This window comes from Mastomys coucha, chromosome X (assembly GCF_008632895.1).
Source record: "Mastomys coucha isolate ucsf_1 chromosome X, UCSF_Mcou_1, whole genome shotgun sequence".
Classification (NCBI taxonomy): domain Eukaryota; kingdom Metazoa; phylum Chordata; class Mammalia; order Rodentia; family Muridae; genus Mastomys; species Mastomys coucha.
Genome location: NC_045030.1, coordinates 157,528,267 through 157,539,575, shown reverse-complemented (window position 1 = coordinate 157,539,575; position 11,309 = coordinate 157,528,267). Strand labels below are relative to the sequence as shown.

General features: G+C 40.9%; 1 protein-coding gene and 1 pseudogene across 1 annotated transcript in view; one reads left to right on the top strand and one right to left on the bottom strand.

Annotated features, from left to right (window-relative positions):
* Nucleotides 1-6,061: 6,061 nt before the first annotated feature.
* LOC116100450 lies at nucleotides 6,062-9,299 on the bottom strand (annotated as a pseudogene).
* Ca5b (carbonic anhydrase 5B) overlaps nucleotides 6,436-11,309 on the top strand; it is a 70,631-nt gene continuing 65,757 nt past the window's right edge. Inside the window, exon 1 of the mRNA XM_031384201.1 lies at nucleotides 6,436-6,714. The gene's annotated coding sequence lies outside the window, so the exon portion shown is untranslated. The remainder of the gene's footprint in view (nucleotides 6,715-11,309) is intronic.

Here is an 11,309-nt window from a genome sequence, read left to right as displayed (position 1 = left end):
GAATTGCTACACCAGCTTGTTTCTTGGGACCATTTGCTTGGAAATTTTTTTCCAGCCTTTTACTTTGACGTAGTCTCTATCTTTGTCACTGAGGTGTGTTTCCTGTATGCAACAAAATGCTGGGTCCTGTTTACCTATCTAGTCTGTTAATCTATGTCTTTTTAATGGGGAATTGATTCTTTTGATGTAGAGAGATATTGAGGACTAATGATTGTTGCTTTCTGTTATTTTTGTTGTTAGAGGTGGAATTATGTTTGTGTGGTTCTCTTTTGGGTTTGTTATGAGATTATTTTTGTGCTTATTCTAGGGGTGTAGTTTTGCTCCTTATGTTGATGTTTTCCTTCTATTATCCTCTGTAGGGCTGGATTGGTGGAAAGATATTGTGTAAATTTGGTTTTATCATGAAATATCTTGGTTTCTCCTTCTATGGTAATTGAGATTTGTGCTCAGTATAAGTAGCCTGGGCTGGCATTTGTGTTCTTGTAGGGTCTGTATGACATCTGCCCAAGATCTTCTGGCTTTTAGAGTCTCTGTTGAGAAGTCTGGTGTAATTCTGATAGGTGTACCTTTATATGTTACTTGACCTTTTTCCTTTACAGCTTTTAATATTCTTTCTTTGATCTGTGAATTTGGTGTTTTGATTATTATTTGATGGGAGGAATTTCTTTTCTGGTCCAATCTGTTTGGTGTTCTATAAGCTTCTTGTATGTTTATTGGCATCTCTTTCTTTAGATTAGGGAAGTTTTCTTCTATAATTTTGTTGAAGATGTTTACAGGTCCTTTGAGTTGGGAGTCTACACTCTCTTCTATACCCATTATTCTTAGGTTTGGTCTTTTCATTGTGTTCTGGATTTCTTGAATGTTTGAGTTAGGAGCTTTTTGTTTTTTAATTTTCTTTGACTGTTGTGTCAATGTCTTCTATGGTATCTTCTATGCCTGAGATTCTCTCTTCTATCTCTTGCATTCTGTTGGTGATGCTTGCATCTGTGATTTCTGCTTTCGTTCCTAGGTTTTTCCATCTCCGGTGTTATTTCCCTTTGTGTTTTCTTTAATGTTTCTATTTCTGTTTTTAGATCTTGGACAATTTTGTTCTATTCCTTCATCTGTTTGTGTTTTCTTGTATTTCTTTAAGAGATTTATGTGTTTCCTCTTTAAGGGCTTCTACTTGGTTTACCTGTGTTCTCCTGTATTTCTTTAAGGGAGTTGTTTATGTCCTTAAAGTCCTCTATCATATTCATGAGATGGGATTTTAGATTTGAATCATGAATCTTTTCAGGTGTGTTGGGGTATCCAGGGCTTGGTATGGTGGAAATATTGAGTTCTGGTGTTGCCGGGTAGCATTGGTTTCTGTTGCTTGTGTTCTTGTGCTTGCCTCTTGCCTTCTGGTTATCTCTAGGGCTAACTGGCCTTGCTGTCTCTGACTGGAGCCTGTCTCTCCTGTGAGCCTGGTTGTGCCAGAACTCCTGAGAGTCCAGGTGTTTCTGTGATCCTGTGATTCTGTGATCCTCTGATCCTGAGATACTGAGTGTGGCAGAGCACCTGGGAGGCAAGCTGCCTCTGGGATCCTGAGATCCTGGGAGTCAAGCTTCCTCTGGGTGTTGTAGGAGTGAGTCAGGGGCCAGAGCCCTGGATCCATTCTAGGAGCAGGTACAAGCCTGAAGGACTGTGTGCCTCTAGCTGGGCAGGGTTCCTGTGTCCCAGTTATGCTGGGTGTTGGGGCAGAGGTTTGAGCCTCACCTGAGATCCTGCTGTGTCAGAGCTCCTGGGAGTCAAGCTTCCACTGGGTGTTGTAGGAATGGGTGGAGAGCCAGAGCCCTGAGTTGGCTCCAGGCACAGGTACAAACAGGAAGGAGTACACCTCTTCTTAAGAGACTTTCAATCTTCTTTTGCTTTAGTACCCTTTCCACAGGAAAGGCCTGATCTTGGAGGGTTGTAGCCTCCATTCTGTATGGCAGTGCATGTGGGGTTCAGCCCAGTACTTGAATTGCATCTTAAACATCCTGCTTCTTTAAGCAGCCATCATTATTCATCCCTCCCCTACCCACCCTTGACAGCAGTGTTGTTGATGTCATAGAACCTGACAGTATGATCAGCCAGCATGTCTCTCCCTCCAGAGCACCCTGCCAAGAGCCAACTCCTCTGCCTCAAGTCTTTACCCCTTTCAGGGTCCTTGTTAATCCTGTCTCAGTTTAAATTGATCTCCCACAGAGAAGCCATGTTCTGACTAACAAAGCCCATCATTTTATATCATTATCAAGTTAGTCCATAGCGATTTTCCTCTGTAACACATGTTTACTTCCAATCTCACCACTTGGCTACAGATACCTTGAAGAGAATACCTTAAGGACACTTAAAATGGTCAATAATTTGCTCCACTTTGCCTTGAGAAATATTGTGTGTCATAGGCCTAGCACCATCTGTTAGTTATGTCACTATGACCTATAGTTTGTTGGTTTTTCATTGAAAGGTGAAGAGAGTGGCAAGAGGTTCAATGGCATGGTTTAGGAGTCTTTAGGTCATGATAATTTCCACCAGCATCTCTCTCTTAGCCACTCTATGTAAATATGAGATCTCAGTGAGCAGAAAGAGTCCCTAGAGCCTTTCCAAGTATCAACAAAATCTGAAGCCACCACTGCCTCTCCTCAGCAGTCTCAGCGACCATTAAACCCTGAAGGAATGGCTCATGTGTCACTAATGTCTGTTTTGCTCAGAAATGGAAATTTTTATTAGCATATATCCATTGTGCAAAAATGAGTTTCATTAAGATGCTTTCATACATGTACTTTTGTTCATATTCATCCTCTCTTCTGTCCTCTCCCCTCATATTGGTCCCTTCCCTTCCTCTTCGCAAATAGTTCCCCTTCTACTTTCATCATACTCATGTGTTAAAGATAGTTTTATTTTATGTGTACAGATTTTTTTGTTTGCATGATGGATGTTTGTGTACCATGTGCATGCAATGTCCACAGAGGCCAGAAGGGGCCAGATCTTCTGGAACTGGGGTTACAGATGTTTGTCACCTGCTACATGGGTACTGGGAACTGACCCTGGATCCTCTGCAAGAGCAGCAAGTACTCTTAACCACTGAGACTTCTCTCTAGCCTGCCCGCATGAGTTGTGAGGGAAGGCTCAGGGGTCTTCACAAGAGTGGGTAGAAAGCTTGTAAGATTAGGTGGTGGATGACTCCAAGCTAACAGTGTTTTCTGGGAACAGCAGGGCAGCTGAACATATGAACTCATAGAAATCGTGACAGCAAACCCAAGGTCTGAGCAAGTTCAAGCCAGACAAAAATCCCAGCATGGCAGGGGAGAAGATAGGCACAGGTTCCCAGCCTTAGTGGGGAGTGATTGACTTTTGTTAGCTGCTGGGAGAGGTTGAGTCAGTTATTGAAGGCTGGGACCCCTGGTAGTTTAATCATGTGCCAGGGCAGGCTTCATGCCCAAGAGGATTTGGGCAGTACTATGAGTTTGTTGGGTTTTGTTTTTGTTTTTAAGGTGAGAGAACATGAATTCAGGTGGGTAAGGAAGTGGGAATGGATCTGTAACAAGTTAGGGGAAGTGGGTGAATATGATCAAAATACATTTTTTTTTTTTGAGACAAGGTCTCTCTACATAGCTCTGGCTGTATTGAAACTCACAATATGTAGACCAGGCTGGCCTCAAACTTACAGAATTCCACTTGCTTCTGCTTCCCAAATGCTGAAATTAAAGGCATGTGTGCCACCAAGCCCAGCCTTGTATGAACTTGTCAAAGAATTAAGAATAATAACATTTGAGTTTCATCTTTAGAGAATTCTCTGTGCATTTCCTGGGACTATTTAGAGAAATGTCTATTGCCTCTAGATAGAGAGGGCACAAACAGACCAAAGAAAGGATTCTAAGTTGGGCTTGGTGAACCAGTGAGTTTATTGGATGACCCATAGGCAGTTTTACCACTGAGGAGATCCCTGAGCAGCTTACAGTGAGCTCTATACAAGCAAAGAGTGTGTTTCCCCACTCGTTCCCCTTCACATCACAAAATTGTTTACCTCTTCCATTATCTTGATCCTCCATGATTTCGTGGAGGGGGCTGGAAAGATGATTCAGCAGTAAAGTGCACTCGCTGCTCTTGCAGAGGCCTTGGAGAACTAGTTCTCAGGGGCCTTATGGACTCACAACTGCCTATAACTCTAGCCCTCTTCTGCCCTCCACAGGCATCCCACACACATGGTATATACTCAACATAGACACATACACAGAAATAAAAATTAATATAAAAACCATTTTTATCAATGCTCCTGTGAGTTTTAGCCCTCCCTTTATGAAGGCATGTTAATAGGCCAGATATCATAAGGGTCTCCCACATGTGACTGCAGCTGCTCTGACCCAAGGGCAAGACAACAATAGTCATATCCAACCTAGAGGAAATAGCTCACCTTTACCCATTTGATTTTTACTTACCTATCTCAGGAAACTGTAACTGAAGATGACTTTGATCCTCCTGCCTCTACCTCTTTGTGCTGGAATTTTAGCCATATGCCACCTTATTCAGTTTTCATTTGCCAGTCTTTTGATTGGATGAACTAGTCTCTGGCATTTAATGTTAAGTTCCGTATATATTTCAGTTCTTAGTCCCTGTCAGCTATACCTGCCAAGATTTTCTCCTGTCCTGTAGGCTGTCTCTTTACTGTGCTGATTATTTCCTTTGCTATACATAAGCTTTAAAAGAATTATGCAATCTCATTTGCCAATTTGCAGTATCATTTCCTGGCTACTGGAGTGCTTTTGAGAAAACCTGTACCTGTGTTGTGAAGTGGTTCTCTCAGATTGTTCTCTAGGAGTTTCAGATCCTTGTCCTCTCTCCTCTCCCTCCACACCACCCCAGCTGTTTACCTCTTCCATTAAGAGTTTATGTTCTTACTTTCAATTACTGCAGTTTGAATTGACTTTTGTAGAAGGTGAGAGATAGTGATCTAGTTTCTGTCTCCTACCCATTGTGCATATCCAGTCTCTCTAGGACGTATTTGTTGAAGAACCATCTTTTCTCTAGTGTATGTTTTTTGGCATCTTTGTCAAAAATCAAATGGTTATGAGCTATATCAGGTGCATCTTTTTAATTTTTTACATTTGTGTCTGTAAGTATTTGTGCTCATGTGTGTGTGTGTGTGTGTGTGTGTGTGTGTGTGTGTGTGTGTGGAGGGAGAGGAAAGGAGAAAAAGAATGCATACTCAGGTGACATGGCAAGCATGTGGAAATCAGAAGACAGCTTTTGGAAGTTGGTTCTTTTCTACTTTGTTTTTGAAGCAGGGTCCGTCGCTTTTATTGTTTTTGTTGCTATACTGCAGGCTAGCTAATACTCCAGCTCTGGGTGATTGTCCTGTCTCCACCATCCATCTTGTTTCATTAGGACTGCTGGGATTATAGGTGTGACCCAGCATAGATAGATGTATTTTAAATATCTGAGTGTTTTGCCTATACATATGTATGTGTACCACATGTATGTGTGTGGTGCCCACAGAAGTCAGAAGAAGGTGTTATATGCCCTGGATGATTGTGAACCACCATGTAGGACACTGAACCTGGGTCCTTTGGAAGACCAGCCAATGCTTTTAACCACTGAGCCACCTCTCCAGCTCCAGAGAGATGTATTTTTAAAAGCTAACTTACATTGCAATGAAGTAACTCCCTTCCTTGAGTCTTAATAATTTTGAACAGGTAAAGTATAACTTTCTGAAATAGAAATCAAATTAAATGTTCTTTTTAAAAAACTCTTAAATAGTTTTATTTAGAGGTTCTTTTTTTTCAGACTTTCTGAAAAACAAATTATTTTTTAAAAAGAAAAACAATTTCCTGTTCTACTAGGATGAAATGTGGGACTACTTATACACACGGCACATGCTGATATAACTCAATATATGCTTATTCTACAGGGACCCCAATACAGGACTGTCCAAAATAGGACCTTCCATGGACTGGACCAGTGTTTCAATGCAAGTGCTAGCCCTAAAAACAACATGGATTTGATTTCACAGTACGAATTCCCTGGAATCTGGGACAAGGTCATTGTTAGCTGAGGCTGTCCTTCAGCAGCTTGGTCCCTCAACATTCTTAAACATCAGGAAGTATTGCACCACTTCTTCAGTGGACTGGAGGTTTCTGTTGACATCTTCAAGGGCATCAGTCACTGAATACTGTCAATCTTGCAACTGTTTCCAGTTAGACAGAATGTTGTGGCACTCAAACACTTTTCTACAATTTCCAATGGAGTTGTAAAGTTTAGTGAGGCCTTGGTAATCATATTCTAGTCCACTGTAGCCTTCACCAAACAGTTTCTTCCCAATTGCTATGGACCGCAGGTACAGTATCTCAACATTTTCATACTGATTCATGTCATAGTTATATAGAGATGCCAGGTGTCCCACCGAAAGGGCCACTTCATAATCTTCTTGACCAAGGAGCTGCTCCTTAATCTGAGTTGCTTTTATATACATTTCTTCAGCTTCATTAAATTTTCTCATTGACTGATAAAATCTTCCAAGGTTGCCATAGTGCTTTGTGGTCTGTACATTAAATTCTCTGAATGCTTTCTTAGGTAGCTGCAGTGAGGACAAGTGCAAGTCATGTGCTTCCTGAAGCAGCCTCTGCTTCGTCTCCTTGTTATGATGGTCAATTGCAATCTCCTCTAAAATAAGTGCTTTCACCCTCTTTGAAGAAGCCAAAAGAAGATGATCTTCAGGTAGGATGTAGGCAATGATACTAATGGCTGTTTCTGCAGGAAAGAGCACATTGTTGAACTTCCAAGGCTGTACTTGTGAACATAGGAAGAATAATCCAGGTCTTCATGAGCTGTCGCCACCAAACACTGACTGTCGAATGTTGAGGGCTGCCTGGTAAATTGCCACAGACTGACAGATATTGTCTACATAGAACCCATGATCTAGCAGTGTGTCAGAGTATTTTGGGTGTTTGGATCCAAAATGATCTCGTGCCAATACACTGCATATTTAATTAACTGTTCTGCCTTCTTAAATTTATGCTTGACTACACAAGCCTTGGAAGCTTTTCTTAAAACATCTACCACAACTTTGATTGGTAAGCCTGTTATAATTTCCTTCATTGCCTCAACGCACCTCTTGTATGCTGGCTGGTACAGTGATGGTGGGAAGGTTTTTCTGTCTTGCTTTCAGTTGTGTGCTCTACATGATGCTCCACTGGCTTCGAGCAGTGGAGTGTTGTGCGGGGTTACTTCTTGTGTGAAATGGAAATTGCAAATATCATCTACGGAAGAAACACTTAAATTAGCTCAGACATACATGAATAAGCTGTCAAAACATGGCCAGCAAGCAAATAGAGCTGCTCTCTATGGAGAACTAAGTGTGCTCCTGTTTGCAAAAAGCCACCATGATGAGGCATACTTCTGATCCTCCTGCCTTAGCCTCTTGAGTATGTACCACCAGTTTTAGGAACTGAACTCAGCTTCCTTCATGTTAGGCAAGCACTCTTAACAACTAAGGTATATCCCCAGACTGTTAAATCCTCATTTTAGTGACTGATTTTAAGATTCCCTTTACTCAAACCACATTGACAAAATAAGGAAAAAATGATTTGAGTTCCACTCTCTCCTTTTTTCCTATCCCTGCTAAAGGAGTAAAAATATAACAACACCTCAAATCTATAACCTATGTGTCCTAGTTAGCCTTAACTATCAACATCCCAGGTTCACCTGAGTATAAATCCCAACTTTAGGATTATCCAGATGAAATTGGCCTATCAGCATGCCTGTGGTGGATTGTCTTGATTTTTTAAATTAATGTAGGAGGACCCAGCTCACTGTGGGCAACACCATTCCCTAGGCAGGTGATCCTGAGCTGTATAAGAAAGCTAGGTAAGGATAAGGCCTGAAAGCGAATCAGCAAAGAGCATTCCTCCATGGTTTCTGCTTCAAAGTCCTGCCTTGATTTCCTGGCCTAACCTCTCTCAGTGATATACTGTGACTTGGAAGTGTAAGCAGAGTAAACTATTTCTCCTCTAACATGTTTTTGGCTGTCGTGTTTGTCCCAGCAACAGAATGAAACTAGAACACTTAGAAATCAGAGAGACCATTATTGACCAGTAGTTCTCATATGCTGCTGGGCTTCTTGACAAAATGCAGAGGTGGAGGACGTGTATGGTTGAGAATAATGGAAAGAAATAAGATGAAGATGCCAGCCAGTCTTATCAAAACACAGATTTAAATCAATTCTTGGATATTAGGATTTCTTTCCTGGTCCCCTGTCTTGTAATAGGTTGTTCAAGCCAATACCATGAGTTGTCTGGTGATACATAGGAGTCCTGGTTTGTTTCACAGAACACAGCCCAAGCTACTGAAATCACAGCACAGTTAACAGTCTGGGAATGGGTCTCCTGCCAGTGGAATCATCTTGAATAAATGTAAAATGCTTGAAAGCTTATGTACTGGAGGTGGTGTTTTCTACTAGAAATCTAAAATGGATCGTGGAGCACAGAACACATGGACTACAGAGAAAATGTAATGTTTAGAAGATAATAGGAAAGAGATGTTAAAACTAAATGCACAACTTACAATTCTACTCCCAAATAAACCCTTAAGAAAGAGAGACAATGTGAGAAATAAGTACATATGATTGCTCATAGCAGCCCAGTTGCTTACCATGCTTGCCACATAGTAGCTACTCAGTAAATGCATGAAATGGAATTGAACACATGTTTACATCCCACATGTGGCTTCACTAGCCAAGTGACAGTTTGTTTTGTCATTAATTTGGATGTCTGTAATTGGATGTAGAATTCAGGTTGAATACTTGAAGATGGGTGTGAAAGATGGTATAGCAGTTAAGAATACTGGCTGCTCTTGTAGAAGACTTGGGTTTGATTCCAAGCATCAACATGGTAGCTTACAACTGTCTTTACCTTTAGTCGCAGGGGATCTAACACCTCTTCTGGCGTCCTCCAGCATCAGGCATCCATTTGGTGCACAGACATAAATACATACAGGCAAAACACCAATATACATTTTTAAAAATGAAAAAAAAAACAAATACTTGAATCACAGTCATTTTATTAAGCATTTCTATTTTAATCTGGTACTACTTTAATAAAACATGAGATGGAATTATTTTACAATAAATTGTGAAAACATTTCTTCATGTATTTGTGTGTGTATGAGAGAGAGAGACAGAGACAGAGATAGAGAGAAAGAGAGACAGACAAGACAGAAAGATGTGTCTTTGGGTGCCCATGGAGGCCAGAGAAGGATAGCAAATTCCCTGGAGTGTTGGTTACAGGTGGTTGTAAGCCACCCATTGTGGGTCCCGGGAACTGAACTAAGTACCCTTCTCCACAGCCATTGCTCTAGCCCTTGGGAATAATTATTCAAGATTCAGAGAACTGTAAGGGCTAAAGAACACCCAAATCAATAGCTGTTCACAGCTGCTTGAAACCTCAGCTCCAGGGGATCTGACACTCTTCTCTGGACTCTATATGCACTTGCACTTAAGTGTTTTTAATAAAAAATTATGCAGTAGGGTGCATTAATAAAGTCCAGTGTTATTAGAAACATGTAAAAATGAACAGGCAGAAATCCTGCCTACTGCTTTATCTCCCAAAGCTGACCTGACCCCAAGTCTCACTTTAAAAAGCATTTTCTTGTAAAGGACCTGACTTAGGTCAGCCCTAGAGTTCAATAGTCTATACCTTTAATTCTAGCACTTGGGAGGCAGATGCAGATAGATCTCTGTGAATTTGATAACAAGCCTGGTGTATGTTATGGGGAGTGGAGGAAGCCCCTAGTAAATGTGTGTTGAACATAGTCATGTAAAGGACCTTAGTGTCTCAGACTCATGGGAATTGGAAAGTCTTCCTCGGGTGAGGCTCAAAGGGATGGCAAAGCCTTCTGGTCTGAGTGCAAATATTGACAGTGTCAAACATACAAGCATGCATACATACATACATACATACATATATACATACATACATACAAATACAGAAAGTGTCAACCATGGCTTCTTCCTCCCCAAGGACTGCACCCTAAGACTGCTCCCTTATAGATGCCTCCTACTGAGATTAGTTAAACTTGCCTCCTTGTTGAGCTGTATACATAAACCTGCCTTCTTCATTAGATGTATAAAATAAATACGCTGAGTTGCCTGCTTGCTGTTGGTAGTACATCTCCATCAGAGAGCACATGGCCCACGGGATCCTGGCTTTGCTCTAAGAATACATTTGTCCTTTCTTCATTGCTTTGTTCCCTGGTTAAGTCCCCAAGCCACACAGGGCATAGCACTGCATAACAAGTTCCAGTCCAGCCAAGGCTACATACTGAGACCTTATGTCAACCCTCCCACCCTTTAAAAAGTCAGAGAACAATGCTGTGCAATAGAACTCTGCAGTGATGGAATGTTCCCTGTCTGAAATAGACAGTGTGGAAGCGACTGGACAGAAGTGACTACTGAACACTAAAAAGGGCTGCAGATAACAAAATGAACCAGAGACAATAAGACCTAATACTTAACACAGATAGAATGAACAAAAAACACATCTGTAATTAAATAGCCCCAAGCATTACTAAGAATTGTCCTTCTCTCATGTTAGATGATTTGATTAGTTCTCCTTTTCTTCATCCTCCTTCCTTTAGTTTTGTGAAACAGCATCATCCTATGTAGCCCAGAGACTGACTTGTCTCTGTCTCCCTATTGTTGTGATTATGGGCATATATGCCATGACTTTCAGTTTAATTTTCATTTCCAAAGTCACAAAAAGGTCACAGGCCTAAATTTCAAATCCTCGTATATCTTGACATTAAAAGAAATAACAAATCCTTTAGGCTAAAGGCTCACACACAAAACAAAGGCTCACACACAAAACTCTTCACCTATTTTTAAGTTTCAAGACTATGTTTCTCGTTGACAGAATTCAACATTCCTAACAGTCACCATAAAAGAAATGAAATAAAAAGAAAAGGGGGTGGTGCTGGTTGTGCGTGGATGACCCCATAGCATTGTGTTGGTTGAAACACAAGGCAAACAGGAAAAAGAAAATCTAACCAACACTTAAAGCAGGCTTGGGATGTAAAGTGAATAAATAAATTAACAAAAAGGCAGCTTTAGTTATTGAGTGGCTGGGATTAGTATCAGGAAACAAACAAAGCAACATCTAAAAGGTTTAATAATTAACACACATGACTTGGGCTAATGCTTTTCATTGAAGCACCCATCTCCTACTGGGTTATTTGTGGAAGTGTACAGGATTCTTGGGTTTTTTTCCCCGACACTCTAGCTCAAAACAGTATTCTCTCAATTGATTCAAGTGGGAAGA